Below are 14,025 nucleotides of genomic sequence, written 5' to 3'. Positions count from 1 at the left end.
TGTGTTGTTGGAAAAGGGTGTTTGCTATGACCAGTGTGTTCTCTTGGCAAAACTACTAGCCTTTGCCCTGCTTCATTTTGTATTCCAAGGCCAAATTTGCTGTTACTCCAGGTTTTTCTTGACTTCCTACTTTTGCATTCCAGTCCCCTATAATGAAAAGGACACAATTTTGGGGTTAATTCTAGAAAGTCTTATAGGTCTTCATAGAACCGTTCAGCTTATTCAGCATTACTGGTCGGGGCATAGACTTGGATTTTCGTGATACTGAATGGTTTGCCTTGGAAACGAACAGAGATCATTCTGTCATTTTTGAAATTGCACCAAGTCCTGCAGTTTGGACTCTTGTTGACTTTGATGGCTACTCCATTTCTTCTAAGGGATTCTTGCCCTCAGTAGTAGATATAATGGTCATCTGAGTAAATTCACCCATTCCAGTCCATTTTAGTTAGCTGATTCCTAAAATGTCGATGTTCACTCTTGACCACTTCTAATTTGCCTTGATTCATGGACCTAACATTCCAGGTTCCTATGCAATGTTGCTCTTTACAGCATCGGACTTTACTCCCATCACCAGTCACACCCACGACTGGATGTTGTTTTTGCTTTGGCTTCATCTCTTCATTCTTTCTGGAGTTATTTTTCCCCTGATCTCCAGTAGCATATTGGGCACCTACCGACCTGGGGAGTTCTTTGAGTGTCCTATCTTTTTGCCTTTTCATACTGTTCATGGGGTTCTCAAGGCAAGAATACTGAAATTGTTTGCCCTTCCCTTCTCCAGCAGACCACATTTTGTCAGAACTCTCCACCATGACCCATCCGTCTTGGGTGGCCCTACACAGCATGGCTCATAGTTTTACTGAGTTAGACAAGGCTGTGCTCCATGTGATCAGATTGGTTAGTTTTCTGCGATTGTGGTTTTCAGTCTGCCCTCTGATGGAGAAGGATAAGAGGCTTATGGAAGCTTCCTGATGGGAGAGACTGACTGAGGGGGGAAAGGTCTTGTTCTGATGGTGGGGGGGGCCATGCTCAGTAAATCTTTAATCTTATTTTCTGTTGATGGGTGGAGCTGTGTACCCTCCCTGTTGTTTACCTGCGTTAAACTATGGTGGAAGTAATGAAGATAATGGCAACCTCTGTCTAAAGGTCCCAGGCAGGCACTGCCACACTCAGTACCCCCAACCTTGCAGCAGGCCACCACCGACCCACGCCTCCCCCGGAGACTCCTGGCCCCTCACGGGCCTGTCTGGGTCAGTCTCTTGCGGGGTCACTGCTCCTTTCTCCTGGGTCCTGGTACACAAGGTTCTGTTTGTGCCTTCAAAGCGTCTATTTCCCCAGTCCTGTGTGAGTTCTGGCAGCTCTATGGTGGGGTTAATGGAGACCTCCTCTAAGAGGGCTCATGCCATGCCCAGGTCTGCTGCACCCAGCGCCCCTGCCCCTGAGGCAGGCCACTGCTGACCCATGCCTCCACAGGAGACACTCAAACACAGTTCTGTTTCGATCTCCAGAGGCATGTTCTTTAAGTGTTTTTATGAACAAAAAGAGAACTTATAATACAGACCCTTTAGGATGCTGCATGACTAGGCAAAGCCATCTGGTTGGTTAGTGGCAGAGCTAGGGCCAGAGCCCAGGTCTCCTTTCCAGCCTAGCATGCCTTTTCACCTGTCCTTTCAGCAGTCACTGAACGCCTACTGCCAGAAATGCCGCAGATACTACAAGCGGCTCTTCATCTCTTCCAGCTGTCTCAGGTAAGCTTTCCTGCTCGTCATAGCTGCTGCTGCTGCTGCTAGGTCACTTCACTCATGTCTGACTGTGCGACCCCATAGACGGCAGCCCACCAGGCTCCCCTGTCTCTGGGATTCTCCAGGCAAGGACACTGGAGGGGGTTGCCATTTCCTTCTCCAGTGCATGAAAGGAAAAGGAAAAGTGAAGTTGCTGAGTCGTATCCGATTCTTACTGACCCCATGGGCTGCAGCCCACCAGGCTCCTCCGTCCATGGGATTCTCCAGGCTCATCATAGTGGCTCTTCTAAATCCCTATCACTTAAACCTCTAGCCACATGTTTTCCTATTCAGCCTTCCCATCTCCAGCCTCCCCTCCTGCCTAACCATCCTTAGCACGTAATATGCACACAACTAGTTACCAAGTGACTGAACCCTTCTTTTTCTTCATTGAGAGAAACATTATACCAGAGATTTCTGGGTCCTTTCTGACTAGTAGCTTGTGAATTTTCCTGTTTGATTCTGTCTGTGTGAAGCTCATTCATTCCAAACTTTCTAGTGCCTTAGAAATTGAATGGTAATTTTCTTCACATGAAAGTATAATTACTAGTCAACTTGCTGTATGTAATATTTTCATCCTTACCATATAGAGGATCCAGCTTAGGTAGTACTCTGCTTTCTTGCAGTCAGCATTGAAATGTGGCTAGTTAAAATCACAACTTTTATTCTTGCTGTAATCCCAGTATTTATCTTGTAAGGCTAAGCAAACTGGTACATTTACTTCTTAATTACACATTGTAGTATGAGGTAATTGATGCCTTTATAATGCAAATAACAAAGATTTATGCATATAATAGCGCAACAGTGCTTTAGCTGACTTGCACATTACCACGGTGGATTTTAGTGCTTAGTAGAATGACCGCTTTAAACGGGCTGTAATTCCAGAGGAGACTGGAGACAGTCTGTATGCAACACCTACCTTTACTGAATCTGGATATATCAATTTGTCCCTCATTTTATAAAACAGTCTTCCAAAAGCATTAGCTAGTTTTTTCTGGAATCTACCTCTCAAAAATCTCTTTGCATTTGCTTAACCTCTGAGAATTTTTATGGTTGCCAGGTTAGATCAGTTTCATCTTTATGTTAAGCAAATAAGTAACCAGATACATTAGTTTACCTTTACCTAATTCAAAATGAGTTCATGGCAGTGTAGTCATGCATTCTTTTCTGCTGCTTAAGTTCTGTGACGGAAAGCAGCATTGAGTCAGCTTTGCCACCGTGATCAAGTTGTAAATGTCTCAGATAATTCAAGCCTAGAAAATTGCAAGATAATATCTGTTGATTTCAGGCTGTGTTCTGGCCTCTTAGGTTGAAAACCTTGAGATTAGAATCATTCTCTGGACTCACCAGAAAACATTCAACAATAGGAAGCAAACAGGACCAAACACACTGTGCTCCTAAGAGTAAGGAATTGTAAAAGGAAGCATCTGTCGATCATCAGCCTGGCAGAGGGGCTGCTGGCAGGCAGAGGTATTGCTGAAGATCCCAACCAATAGAAATGGGCCCCTGCTTTGTGCCTGAAGTGACCTCTTTGAATCCAGAAATGCATTTGCACCTTCCTCCTTGTTTTGGATCATTCGTTGACTAGTATCTGTGCCCTGTCCTGGACTATCTTTTTACCTCAAGAATAGAAAAAAAAAAAACGACAGATGAGCAGATAGCATCAGTCAGCCAGTTCAGTTGCTCTTTGCAACCCCATGGACTGCAGCACACCAGGTCTCCCTGTCCATCACCAACTCCCAGAGCCTACTCAAACTCATGTCCATTGAGTCGGTGATGCCATCCAACCATCTCATCCTCTGTTGTCCCCTTCTCCTCCCACCTTCAATCTTTCCCAGCATCAGGGTCTTTTCCAGTGAGTCAGTTCTTCTCTTCAGGTGGCCAAAGTAGATAGCATGGGATGCTGAAAAGAATGTCATGTACCACTTTTCTCATCCTGCCCTTCAGTTCTTCATGAGTTTGGTGTTGAAAACAAAAAATGATCTTGGTGGTCAATACGTAGTAAACGCAGCAGAATGAAGAATTTGACGTTATGACCACCAGACCACAGAGCGTGGAATCCTTAAATAGTTGTGCCACCAGAATTCACAGAGTTCTTGGAAGATTCACTTTTCCCCAGACCTGATCTGAGAGCCAGAAGTCTGGTGGGTGATGCGTGTACGTAGGCACCGAGAGTCTTGTTTTTTCCCAAGATTCTTCTTTCCCAAATTTGAACCTAGTAGAAAGTCCACTTCCTGTAGCTGTTGGGCGGGCAATGGTTATCCAACCCAGCGAGGGAACGAAGATGAATCAAACAGTAAATATGGTGATTAAGAGCAAGTTTGGAGTTAATTGTCCTGAGTTTGATTGTTGGATGTGGTGTTTACCAGTTGAACAAGCTGTTGAACTCTGAGCTCAGTTTCCTCATCTGTTCCGTTCAGTCGCTCAGTCATGTCTGACTCTGTGACCCCATGGACTACAACACGCCAGGCTTCCCTGTCCATCACCAACTCCTGGAGCTTGTTCAAAATCATGTCCATCGAGTCAGTGATGCCATCCAACCATCTCATCCTTTGTTGTCCCCCTCTCCTCCTGCCTTCAATCTTTCCTAGCATCAAGCTCTTTTCTAATGAGTCAGTTCTTCGCATCAGGTGTCCAAAGTATTGGTTTCAGCTTTAGCATCAGTCCTTCCAATGAATATTCAGGACTGATTTCCTTTAGGGTTGACTTGTTTGAACTTGCAGTCCAAGGGATGCATCTTCATCTATAACCTGAAGGTAGTAGTACCTTCATGGAGCTGTAAACTTTAAAAGAGAATGTTTGATATAAAGCACACAGTAAGGGCTCAGTAAATGGTATTAAGACAATAGCCTCTGTTTTTAAGTCTTTTGGAGGTTTTCCTTCTCAAACACCATGAAAGAACTTTATTTTTTTCTGATAGGATTCTTGTCTTAAAAGATTTTGTTTACTATTGTAGATTGTATTTGTGAAATATTAATTCAGTTTGCCTTTACTAATCAAAAATGTAACCGACGTGCAGAGGTTTCTGCCTCCTCAGCACAACTAATATAATCTCACTGGGTTCTTGTTTTTTCAGCTAAAAACAAAGAACTGTGCTTTTATGGCTGGAGCAATTTTATAGTGAGTTAGATTTATGATTTCTAGTGGGCTCTTTGAAACATTGCTTAAGGGTCAGAAATCCCTGTTCCTTTTCATAGGTTCTAGACTAGGTCTTTCTCAGTTTCAGCACAGTTGATTCAAAACAAAAAATTAATGTTAAACTGAATTCAACTGGATTTTCTCCAGACTGAGCAATGCCTGACTGACTTTGTCCTGGAGGTTGTAGCCCACTGACTTGTATTTTCATATTTCAGGCTTCAGTGCAGAAGAAAACCTAATGGTTAAATTTTCTAGAGCTGTTATTTTTTTCTTGAGGTTTTACAGTCTCAAAAAGCAGAAACAATATGTAGTAGGTTAAGAAAAAAACTGTTATGCTACTATGCATTATATAAAGTAGCATGTTGTTAGCTTTTTTTCTGGGAGCAAAATTAGCTGATGAAAATTAAATAGTAAACCCATCAAGAGACCTCATGGGGCCATTATGACAGATGCAAATTATAATGTTCCGAGGAGCAAGAAACACCACAAGCAGAAGTGATGAAGAAAATATCCACAGCACTCGGGCTAAATGCCCTCCAAGCAAGAGTGGATCTTGTTAAGTGGAGAGGAAGTGGGATGGTGAGCAGGGCACTTGTTCAGTTCTTAAGTCCTGTCCAGCTCTTTTGTGACCCCATGGACTGTAGCCCACCAGGCTCCTCTGTCCATGGGATTTCCCAGGCAAGAAGACTGGAGTGACTTGCCATTTCCTCCTCCAGGGGATCTTGCCAACCCAGGGATCAAGTCATGGCTCCTACACTGCAAGTGGATTCTTTACCACTGAGCCGCCGGGGAAGCCCAAGCAGAGCACACAGAGGCGTAAAAAAGCGATTCAGGTTTCTGGTCTCAGAGAAGAAAGAGTGGAAACAAGACAAGAGCAGATGTCTTTGAAGAGATCTGACTTGTTCTGTTCCCCTCCAAGTCTAAGGAACACGACCCTTGTCTCCTCGGTTGCTTGTACCTATAAGTGGTTAACAGTTTTCAAGGGCTGCTGTGAGCGGGCACCATTCCAGATGACAGAGTACAGTGACTGGACTGCCCTTAAGGATGCGTGGGACTAATCTAACAGGAACACTATTTGTGAGATGCGCCCACATGTGCCCGCACAAGATGTGCCCTTAACTGGCCCACACTCCTCGTGCGCGTTGCTCTGTCCTTGCTGCTCCGTGTTGACCCACTTGCTCCTTCACGCATCGATCCCTCGCCTGCTTCCTGTTGAGTCTGGCCCTCTCTTACTCTTAGCCCTCTTCCTGCCAGTCCACCCCTTCCCTGCCTCCCCTACCTCCCTTGCCGAATACTTTTTCTCCAGGTTTGTGACTTTAACGAACCCTTTCAGCAAAGAAGAGGAGAGTAGACATGGGTACGCATTTAGCAATGTCCAAGTGCCCAAACACGACATGACTATCATATGGTCTTAGGTTGCATTAGTTGCATATGACATTTAAAACAAGGGGAGGTGGTCCTACTCTGAGAAATTGAGGCCATGGTTGGAGTAGGTCCAAGGTGGGGGCAGCACAGGGGGCTCTAGAGACAGGCTCTGTGACCTTGAGTCGGATACGTGACTTCTCTGTTGTGTCGGGATGGGGGGCCATAGCTGGCGTGTTAGACTAAGAACATGCAGATGAGGACCAACCGAATGCCACCCACGTGGGGGTCAGCAGTGAGCTCCCTCAGCATCCCAGCTCCCACTCTGGGAAGGTGAAAACCTGGGGTTGTTTTGACTGAAGGCACGGTTTCAATACACTCACACAAAGGAAGCCAAGTCACTAGATTTATTACTTCTAGGTCCCGGAAATAGGGTTGGGGAGCATGATGAGTGAGTGGGGAAAGAGCAGCCCCCCTCGCCTCCACCCCCGCCATCCCAGGTCACAGTGAACAGCATGTAGACAACAGGATTTATCAGTTCAGTTTAGTTGCTCAGCCGTGTCCGACTCTTTGTGACCCCATGGACTGCAGCACGCCAGGCTTTCCTGTCCATCACCAACTCCCGGTGCTTACTCAAACTCATGTCCATTGAGTCGGTGATGCCATCCAACCATCTCACCCTCTGTCGTCCCCTTCTCCTGCAGCCTTCAATCTTTCCCAGGACCTATAAGGTTGCTTGTGACTTTGCAGGCTCGACACTTATTTTAAAAGTGCCCCCAGGAAAAGCAAAGCAGGAACTTGGGGCGGACACCCTGAGCTCAGGCCCTTATCTAACTGTCCAGACTCGGTGTGGAGTGCTCACACCCACCACTGAAGCCTGCGAGCCTGGAGCCCGTGCTCTGCAACCAGAGAGGCCACGGCCGTGAGAGGCTCGCACACTGCGATGGAGAGGAGCCCCGCCAGCCAGAGAGGCCACGGCCGTGAGAGGCTCGCACACTGCGATGGAGAGGAGCCCCGCCAGCCGCAGCCAGAGAAAAGCCAGCCCAGCAACAAGAACCCAGCACAAATAAAAATAAAAAGAGTGAACTTTAGGAAATTACAAAGCGGGCGACAAAGCTACTCACCTACCTCATGAGCTTGTTGAGGATTTAACTGAAGTAATAGCGTTGAGGTGCTTGGACCAGGTCCTGGCACGTCTGTACACAATACAGTCTGGTTATAATTCATCGGCCCTGGGAATCAGTCTTTAAGGAAGCCTACAGACAAAATGCAGCAGGTTTAGGGGGTGTGACTGTGAAGGCAAGCAAACAAACCACGTCCTCTAAGTGAGGGCTGAAGGGGTCAGGAATGTTGAGGCTAGAAAAGAGACAACAATTCAGAGGATGTGAAAGCTTTTCACTTGTTTGGAGAAAGTGTGTATCATGTTTATTTTTTATATTCTGTATGGCTCCTAAGAAAGGATCTTGCAATAGTTCTAAAGGAAATGAGGAAGGCACTGGGAGTTGAGAAACTGTAGTTTCATAATCAGAAAGATCAGAGTCTATCACCTGCTAACTGTATGACCTTGGAGGTTTACACAATTTTTTTGAACTTCAGTTTATATATCTGTAAAATGGAAATAATAATAATGCTTTCTACTGATGTTTTGAATGAAAGAGGTGATGGGATGGTTCATGGTAAGGCAGAAGTGTTTTGTTAGGTTAATTTATGGTCCAAGATCTGACCTTCAACTTTACAGGTCTAAACTTTTATTAACTTGCCCAGGATGATTTTGGTGACAGATTGACTCTAATGTATCTCTTTCAGGGTTATAGTAGGTTGAGCAGGGCCCCCAAAAGGTAAGTCCATGTTTGAATGCCTGAAACCTGTGAATGTGATCTTATTTGGAAAAAGGGTCTTTACAGATGTAATTAAAGACTTTGAGATATACTCCTGGACTTTCAGGGTGGGCCGTAAATGCCATGACAGGTGTCTTTATCAGAGGGAGGAAGAGAGGATGGAGGAAGGGAATGGAGTGATGCAGTTACAGGCTGAGGAACACCCAGAGTGAACAGGTGCTGGAGAAGCAGGAAGGATCCTCCCCTAGAGGCTTTGGAGGGAGCATGACCTTGCTGCAGTCTGGATTTCTGGCCTCCATAACTGCAAAAGAATAAATTTTGTAAGTCTCCCTTCTTGTGATAATTTGTTATATCAGTCTCAGGAAACTAATACAGTCACTGGATAAAGTCTCATTGATTAGAGAAAGCTAGTTGACATAAAAAATAAATTTAAGAAAACAATTCATTGAAAGAAGTGTTGTTAGTGACAAAAGCCAGATAAGCTGGCTTTGGAGAAGAAACTTTTGCCCTGTGAATTCACCCCCATCCAGGTGAAGAGGTGAGGGCCCTGGAGGACATAGTCATTCTGGTTCCTACAGGAATGAGCTGTTCTGGGGGGTAGTCATCCTGGTTCCTACAGGAATGAGCTGTTCTGGAGGGCAGTCATCCTGGTTCCTACAGGAATGAGCTGTTCTGGGGGGCAGGGGTGCTCCTGGTGGCTCAGCTGGTAAAGAATCCACCTGCAGTGTGGGAGACCCGAGTTCGATCCCTGGGTTGGGAAGATCCCCTGGAAAAGGGAAAGGCTACCCTACCCACTCCAGTATCCTTGCCTGGAGAATCCCATGGACAGAGGAGCCTGGTGGGGTGTGCAAAGAGTTGGACACGACTCAACAACTAACACACAACATGCTATCGCCACACTCTTGGAGCTTCACCAGCACATTATCAAACATGATTTCTTAATAAAGGGATCTGAGATGTTGTGATACAGAGTTATTCAGATTGATTATATTCTTTGCAGCTAAAGATGAGAAGCTCTATACAGTCAGCAAAAATGAAACTGGGAGCTGACCATGGCTCAGATTATAAACTCCTCATTGCAAAATTCAGGATTAAATTGAAGAAAGTAGGGAAAACCACTAGACCATTCAGGTATGACCTAAAGCAAATCCCTTACGATTATACAGTGGAAGTGATGAATTGGTTCAAGGGATTAGATCTGGTAGAGTACCTGAAGAATTATGGATGAAGTTTTGTAACATTGTATAGGAGGCAGTGACCAAAACCATCCCAAAGAAAAAGAAATACAAGAAGGCAAAATGGTTGTCTGAGGAGGCCTTACAAATAGCTGTGACAAGAAGAGAAGCGAAAGGCAAAGGAGAAAAAGAAAGATATACTCAACTGAATGCAGAGTTCCAGAGAATAGCAAGGAGAGATGAGGAGTCCTTCTTAAATGAGCAATGAAAAGAAATAGAGGAAAATAATAGAATGGGAAAGATCAGAGATCTCTTCAAGAAAATTAGAGATACCAACGGAATATTTCATGCAAGGATGGGCTCGATAAAGGAAACGGTATGGACCTAACAGAAGCAGAAGATATTAAGAAGAGGTGGCGAGAATACACAGAAGAGCTATACAAAAAAGATCTTAATGCCTGGATAACCATGGTGGTGTGATCACTCATGTAGAACCAGACATCCTGGAGTGTGAAGTCAAGTGGGCCTTAGGAAGCATCACTATGAACAAAACTGGGGGAGGTGATGGAATTCCAGCTGAGTAATTTCAAATCCTAAAAGATGATGCTGTGAAAGTGCTGCAGTCAATATGCCAGCAAATTTGGAAAACTCAGCAGTGGCCACAGGACTGGAAAAGGTCAGTTTTCATTCCAATCCCACAGAAAGGCCATGCCAAAGAATGCTCCTTTCTTGCCTCTTCTGGTTTCTGGTGGTCCCGGCATTCCTGAGCTGTGGCCTCATCACTCCTGTCTCTGCCTCTGCCCTCTCGTGGCCTCTGTGTGTCTGTGCTCCCCGCCTTCTCACCACTCCTGTAAGGACACTCATTGGTGATGGCTTTTAGGACCCACACAGATAGTCTGTCTGGGTTATCGTCATCTCCAAATCCTTAACTTAGTCACATTTGCAAAGACCTCTTTTCTAGATACAGAAAGTGAAAGCCGCTCAGTCGTGTCCAACTCTTTGCGGACTGTACAGTCCATGGAATTCCTCAGGCCAGAATACTGGAGTAGGTTGCTTTTCCCTTCTCCAGGAGATCTTCCCAAGGGATCAAAGCCAGGTCTCCTGCATTGCAGGAGGATCCTTAACCAACTTAACTATCAGGTTTCTAGATGAAGTAATACTTAAAAATTCCGGAGGATAAGACTTAGTATCTTTGGCTGGTCATTATTCAGCTGGGCCCAAGAGGCAGAATGTATTCCCATTATGTTTTTGTTTGTTTTTCTTTTGTGCTTATATTTTCAAATGAATCAATATTTAAAGATATAAAAATATACAGAGAACAATGTTCTATTTTTAAAAAATGTAAATACTGAAAGCCACAAAATGTCTTTCAGTCCGTGTTTTCCCGTTTCTTACCTTCCCTTCTTATCCAAATTCTCCTTTATTCTTTCAAATCTCATCTCACCTAGTAAGTCTCTAATAAGTCTTCCCTGAGAGCTCTAGCTTTTGCTAGACGTGTCTTCAGAATCCCACAGAACTATCTTTTTTAATTTTTAAAATTTTTTTGGCCTTGCTGCTCAGCATGCGGGATCTCAGTTCCCTGACCAGGGTTCAAACCTGTGACCCCTGCAGTGGAACCCCAGAGTCTTAACCACTGGACTGCCAGGAAAGGCCCACCATAGAACATCATCTTTTTTTGTCATCTTCCTCTGCATGGTCTGGCATTTAAAGTGCGAGTTTGCGCATATATGAATGTGAATGTGTGATCTTCTCACATACAAATAAAATCCTGGAATATTGGTTTCCAGCTCTGTGGTCTTCTGTTCTCTAGAGGTCTTAAAGGTGTGGTAATGTGTTTAGCACAGTTTCACACAGTCAGCGGCATAGCTAGAGATGTGAAAATGAATGAGACATGGTCCCTATTTACAGGGGATTCAGAAGAAGGAGGGAGCTATAGTCACATAACCACAGAAATGTCAATACATTTATGTAAGTGCTATGAGAGAGACACACTCGGCGTGTCTGTGTACCTAGGAGGATGAACTTCACAACTGTTCTGTTTCAAAAGTTTATCACTCGTCACATATCTGCCCCCCAATGTCTTCACAGTTAAGATGTCAAATTTTCCTCTTGAGATTTTATCAACTTAATATGGTGATTCTAGATGTTGCCTGCTGGTCAGAGTTGATATATTGTCTTTGATTTTTAGAAATGAGGAATTTGTAAGTTGATAAATGTAACTTGGCAGGTGAAATCTTTCAAAACCTGGGAGTCCATTGCAGGGGGGATGAACAAATGACATAAAAGGAATCACCTTTCTCGTGGGCAGTGTCTTAAACTCACAGTGTATTGTACATATGAGAGCTGTTCATTACAGGCGACTGGTACTCCTCGCCCGGCTCCCTGAATTCAAATGTTAAAGTCCTGGCCCGCATTGCTCAGAATGCGGCCACGCTGGAGATAGTGGCTCAGTGGCTCAGCCGTGTCCGACTCTGTGCGACCCCGTGGACTGCAGCCCCCCTGGCTCCTCCGTCCCTGGGATTTCCCAGGCAAGAGTACTGGAGTGGGTAGCTACTTCCTTCTCCAGGGCATCTTCCCCACCCAGGGGTCCAGCCCACGTCTCTGGTGCCTCCTGCATTGGCAGCTGGATTCTTGACCAACAGCGCCACCTGGGAACCTCCCGTCTGCTCAGGCTGCCATAAGAAAGCAAGCTGAGTGATTTCAAAGACAGACATCTGTTTTCTCGTATTCCAGAGGTTTGGAGTCCCAGATGAAACTCTAGCGGGGTCGGTTCTCTTTCAGGCTGGCATTATAGATGGCTGCTTTCTCACGAAGTCCTCACACGGCATTTCCTTGGTGTGTGGTGTGCGAGGAGAGAACGAGAGAAAGGAAGAAAGAGATCGCTCTCTGGTGTGTCTTAAAGCAGTGGTCCCCAATTTTTTGGGACCAGTTTTCTGGAAGACAGTTTTTCCATGGACAAAGGGGATGATTCGAGTGCATTACATTTATTGTGCACTTTATTATTATTATTACTTTGTGACATATAATGAAGTAATTACAAACTCACCATAATGCAGAATCAGTGGGAGCCCTGAGCTTGTTTTCCTGCAGATAGATGGTCCCATCTGGGGATGATGGAGAGACACTGGCCGCTGCTCCCCAGTGCTAGCATCACCTCCTCAGCTCCACCTGAGATCATTAGGCATTACATTCTCGAAAGGAGCACTCAATCTAGATTCCTTGCGCGCTCAGTTCACAGAAGGATTCTTGCTCCTATGAGAATCTGATGCTGCCGCTGACCTATAGGAGGCGGAGCTCAGACAGTAATGTGAGCAGTGAGGAGGGGTTGGAAACACAGATGAAGCTTGCTGCTTCCTCACCTGGGCTCCTTGTGTGGCCGGGTTCCTAACAGGTCCATGGTCTGGGGGTTAGGAATCCTTGCCTCAAAGGACACTAATCCTATCAGATCAAGGCCCCACCCTTGTCTCATTTAACCTTAATTACTTCTGTATAGGGCTTCATAGGTGGCTCAGATGGTAAACTGTCTGCCTGCAGTGCGGGAGACCCAGCGTTCAATCCCTGGGTGGGGAAGATCCCCTGGAGAAGGAAATGGCAACCCACTCCAGTATTCTTGCCTGGAGAATCCCATGGACAGATGAGCCTGGTAGTCTACAGTCCATGGGGTCGCAAAGAGTCAGACACGAATGAGTGACTTCACTTTCACTTCTGTATAAGCCTATCTCCAAGTACAGTCACCTTGGGGTTTAGGGCTTCAACAGGACATGTGAATTTGGGGCTTGGGGGCACAATTCAGTCCACAACATGTGGCCCATCCAGGCTTAAAGTAATTTGAGAATAAAAAGCTCAAAAGATGGTTAGTGAACATGAGTCTTTGTCTAGATACGATCTATAGACAGTTCTATTTTAATAAAAAGAATATTTTTAATAAAATGTGGATATAGGATATTGAACACAAGTGGAATGAGATAATCTGAAGTTGTGTGTGTACGTTATTACGTGCAGAATACTTGCACTGCACTGTATTAGGCAAAGATACTACAATCCTTGGAACCTTTCCCAGAAGAACATGTTGCGTTTCAAATATCTGTAATAGCAATAAGCCATCCAATCTATGATTTCACTTAATTATTTCTATCATTGCTTTGTGCTTTAGGTTCTTTTCTTGCCAGCAATCCTCACATTTGGCATAGACTTCCAAATGCAAAATAAAATTTTAATATTCATGATTGGATAATTTCATAGGAAAAGAGCGTCTCAGAGCGAGTTCTTAAGACAGATCATAAAGGTGGATATGGTTTCCCAGGTGATGATAATGGTAAAGAACTCACCTGCCAGTGCAGGAGACGTAAGAGACATGGGGTCAATCCCTGGGTCGGAAAGATCCCTAGAGAAAGAAATGGCAGCCCACTCCAGTGTTCTTGCCTGGGAAATCCCATGGACAGAAGAGCCTGGCGGGCTGCAGTCCGTGGGGTCACAAAGAGTCGGATACGACTAAAGGGATTTGGCACAAAAGTAGATAAACTACTAGGTGAAGTTCCACATTACAGAGAATGATGATATTCTGATTATCATGTCACTTTTGAGGTTTTTTTAAAATGAAGAAATCAGAATACTTTTATTTTTTTTAATCGCTCTGTGTGGTGTGTGGCATCTTAGCTCCCCAACCAGGGATCAAACAGGCACCCCCTGCATTGTAAGGTAGAGTTTTCACCACTGGACCACCAGGGAAGTCCC

The sequence above is a fragment of the Odocoileus virginianus genome, chromosome 23 (genome assembly GCF_023699985.2).
Source record: "Odocoileus virginianus isolate 20LAN1187 ecotype Illinois chromosome 23, Ovbor_1.2, whole genome shotgun sequence".
Classification (NCBI taxonomy): domain Eukaryota; kingdom Metazoa; phylum Chordata; class Mammalia; order Artiodactyla; family Cervidae; genus Odocoileus; species Odocoileus virginianus.
Note: the sequence above shows the minus strand (reverse complement) of the source record.